The sequence below is a fragment of the Sphaeroforma arctica genome (assembly GCF_001186125.1).
Source record: "Sphaeroforma arctica JP610 unplaced genomic scaffold supercont1.18, whole genome shotgun sequence".
Lineage (NCBI taxonomy): Eukaryota > Ichthyosporea > Ichthyophonida > Sphaeroforma > Sphaeroforma arctica.
Genome location: NW_014040540.1, coordinates 35,659 through 40,467, shown reverse-complemented (window position 1 = coordinate 40,467; position 4,809 = coordinate 35,659).

The following is a 4,809-nucleotide window of genomic DNA, read 5'->3' as shown; positions in this document are numbered from 1 at the left end:
CTTGTACTGCAATTAGCAACATAGCACTTGAATAAAAACCCCTCGCTGCATTTCAACGAGAAATTATTTTTTTCCTGGCAATTTGGCACCGCCAACACGCGGCAAAACAACCAGTTTGGTATTCGTCTATTTGTCGGACATGTACTTCCCTAAATTTTATCTGAATCTTCCAACAAAATTTCAAAAATGCCCCTGATTGTTCAATTTAGAAGGCTATGGATATAGAGAGAGAAATTGCCACAGAAGTATTATCATTTTATTTTAATAATGTTACCTTGGGTCGTCCGTCGTGGAATATATAAACCATCCTAGAGCCAATCAGAGCCTAGCATAACTATATTGTAGTGGCATTTTCCTTCTCACTGACCAGAGAGGGGTTTCCCCGGCCAGACTAGCTGACTCGGTGAATTAAACAGAGAGCAATAAAGAAAGTCGGTTTAATATGGTCTATAAGTATGTACAACTTATCAGGCCCGATATTCTAAAAAGTACAAATATACGGCAAAATTTCAACAATTACTTAAACAACCCTGAGGTATTATCCAGCAGTACTCAATGTACTCTGATATACCTGCATGATTACACCTTTGTAACGGTTATTGACGCTACACAGCCAAACACATTTGAATAATAATTCCAACACCGTTTATACATTACATATACTATATGGGTAATAATATATACACACTCAAGTAAAAGCTGTACAATATTTTGTATGACAACGAAGAAAAGTATGTATAAGAGCTACAATCTGGATTCGTACATCAGTAGATGTGTATTTACTATTCAGCATGAAGATGTCATACATGAATTCTACAAGTTCTACAAGATGGAACTTTATCATTTAATCTATTTGAAGAATTATTCTCGATATATGAAATCGGAAATTCTAAAGCATTGTATGATTTGTGTAGTGCATATTATACGTATAATATTTTACATACAGTGTTTCTACACCGCAATTTACACGGTAGTTTTTTAATTCTTTTTTATCTGTATGTGGCATTGTGACTTATTAATAGCAAATATAAAGCACCACACTTCTATTGCAATCTGATACAATTATATAGTATATTTGCCACAGTTGTGTATCTTTGCAAATGTCGAATTTAAAAGGCCATACATACACATCGCAATCAGCTCACTATTGCAATAAACGTTCGTATACGCAACAATCAACGTGTTTGTGTACTAGCTTGTGCGTCAATATAATGTGCTGTATAGATTTAGCGTGCTGTTGGGAGTAAACATATGCTGTCAATTTTATAAATGGGAATATATATATATATGGTATAATAACCAGATTATGACTACATGCAATACAATCATTGAATGCATAGATTGGCGATACGAACTTATGTTCAACTATGTGGTATACGAAGGATGAATAACAATGCGCAATATGATCATATTGCATCCACTGACAGTTTACGTAACTATGTGGTATGCATTGCACAAAAAACTATATGCAATACTATTATAATGCTTGGATTGGCGATATAAGCTTATGTCAATGTAGGTTGAATACCAAGCATTGTTTCACCGTCATATTGTCGCAATTGGGTTCATAAAAATGGTATCAGTGCGAAACTCATTTCCAATAAGATAATTTTAAGGACAGTATAATTGAAATACATTTCTAAAAAACTGTAACAATGTGCCCATAGCCATGTACTCGTATTTGCCATTGATGATTTTGTAGACTGAGAACAAATATACTTCCTGGTATAGGTCACGTGAAATGATGAAACATACTGTGAGATTAGAAGATACGATCTTTTAAAAATATATCACAAGCTCGTAAACGTTTGTTTTAGTCGGTTAGAATTTGTGTCTGGAAGAATCATTTTAGATTCCTATTTCGTGTTTTTTGGACTCAGTTAATACAATTTATATGACTGCTTCTCTCGCAAGGGAACCGAAAGTATCAAGCCAAGAATCAGTCAGTGTTAGAAGCTTAGCGTTTGAAATACCCTGCCTTTTTCTATCTGGTCGCGGCATTTCCAGATACTGCACCTGAAAGCTCTTTTATTTTGACTGTAGATAGTAATAAAAAATAGTAGCACATTCCGAAAAATGAAGAAGTATGTAGTACATAGGTTGATACAGAGCCAGTAGGTACATCGAGTACTTCTCTACCAACTGAATCTAATATATCATATACGAGACTGATAGTACCGAGGACGACAAAATCGAAATCCCTCAGATTAAAGACATAAGGTGATCCCCTTTTGTGTGTATCATTATACTGCACGCGTAGACACTTGTATCCACCATTGAAAATAAAATGCACGACTACAGAACTCATTCCTTGCAAGACAGTCAATGCAAAGCATTCGTATTTGATTAGGGTTGCTAAATTGAAAACGTCTACATCACATACATGTGATTTCATTCGATCCGGCAAATCGCTACTGTCTGTCATACTAATACTAATGTAAAAAGTATGTGAAAATGTTAACAAGCACAGTTGGTAGGTGACAATATTTGGTTCTGCCTCCATACTGTAGTTGCTTTCATGAAAACATGACATCAGTGTCTACACTATTTTTAATGAGAAAAAATTAAGAACGTTGTAATAGTTGAAACAGGTTTTTGAATTTTCTCAGAGCCACTCATATTTCCCCTCCATTTTTTTTAGTCTAAAAACGAGTGTGATTCATAGTAGGTCTCGATAGTTGTGGAAATAGACTATTTAAAGAGTGCTGAAAAGATACGGCTGTATACGCTTACTAACCGATGATCGTGTCGTTAGCTTCAGTCAATCAACTTGTGTTTTGCTTTATTTTCCTCTCCATTGATTATGTTTCTACAAGCGATACAAGACTGTTTCTCTCGCCAGGGGATACAATCCACGTTCTATTTGAACAATCAACAAGGGATAGTAGCATTCGAGCATCCTGTGGTTTGCGATTTGATCACGGCCAAGCTTATTTGTTCTGACTGTAAGCCATATAAATTGGAAATATTGGCACAGCCCGCGTGTGATGGATGGGTATATAGTGCTTGGCGATCCTGATAACGATTAGATTATGATTAGGTAGAGATCATTCTCCCGTATTGTTGACTACCAGAGAATTGAACGACAACTTGGGAAACGTCGTATCCATTCGGTCATACAACTAAACGTACTGCCTCCTTCGTTTTTTTTTCGCCAGGCGATCGAATAGAGATTATCTTGAAATAACAGGTTCCAATTGAATAATCAGCCAGTGTTGAAATCATAGGTAAGAATCCTGTGGTTTGCGATCTGTTCACGGCTTTTCCATGCCCTGCACTTCCAAGCTTATGTGTTTTGACTTAAATAGCCCGCGTGTGATGGATGCGTATGTAGTGCTTGGTGATCCCGAGGACGATTAGATTATGAATAGGTAAGAACCTTTTACCCCGTAGGGTTGACTACCAGAGAATTGAACAACAGTTTGGAAAATGTCGTATTCATTAGGTCACAACTATACGTACTGCCCGTATAGCTTTTTTTAGGCTACCCCCTCCCCCCGCACCCGATATATGCTAAACCCTAGACTCCTCCCGGCGTATTAAAAGCTACTATGAGATAAACAGTTTTGGCCCAGATAGTGTTGATAAAACTATATATTGACTATTCGTATGCGTTTGTATACGCATGCTTTCGTTCTGAAAAGCGAAAGGCTGGAGGTATAGGTATGAAATTGCCTTGTTATTTTGCGATGGGTGTAAGTCCACATGTATATGCTCGCTCATGATTAAACCTTATCAGACTCGCTATTGAAAACATATGTGCAAAGGAAACTCGAGGCCGTTATAAATGATTTTGTATGGATGTGTGTCGTAAGGTACAGAGTATACAAAAGTGGAGGAAAGACCTTGTTATGATACCAGTAGTTAATAGGCAATACGTTGGTGGTAAGCAACGGCGAGCTGCGATCGACACGGACATTTTCATATTTTTTTTCGGACAAGGAAAAACAGGAGAGAGTGATACTCATTATATGCCTCCTGTAAAGCAGCTGTGAGGGTGTGTGTCAACTTGGAAGCCGCTCGTTTATATATACAAACATAGTCATCGAAGTCTTGCAACACGGACGAACGAGAAAATGGGATTCACTATGTTTGAAGTTATAGCGTTTGCTAGATAGCTTCATCTTCGAAGTGAATAGTTATCATTTATTCAGGTGTGATTTCTGCCTTTATATGCATTAGACAATAATATAAAGCTCATGACATATCTATTCCTTTATTAGTCACATTTTTTACACGGATTGTACAGAAAAGCCAGTATTGATACACGCAATGCACTAACTACAACACAGCATATTGACGTCAGAAACTATTTGACCATATAGTATGGTTCAAAATTCAATCCAATCCATTGAGGCAACTCAGCAAGTTATTGAATTTTTCTCTCGTTCTCTTCTGTTTCTGTCTCTTTTCAGCATAGTATAAATTGTTTTCTTTAACAGAAGCTTTGCCGCAAGAATTGACATTTCGATTATCAGGTAATTTACATCTGTTATGCTGTGGCATCTGCCAATTGGTCTGTATTATATGCCGAATTTAAAGTAGCAAAAGTGTCGAATTTGAAGTAGTGTCGAATTTTTAGTAAAAGAATCACATATGCCATAAGCTGAAGGTATCAATATTTTTTGACACCTGAAGCTCGATACATACATTTTTTCAAATGTATGACGAGGGCCTCTGATCCCCCCCCCCCTCCACCACACACACAAACACACGCACAAACATATATATGTATTTTTATATATATATATATATATATATATATATACATGTATTATATATATATATATATGTGTGTGTGTGTGTGTG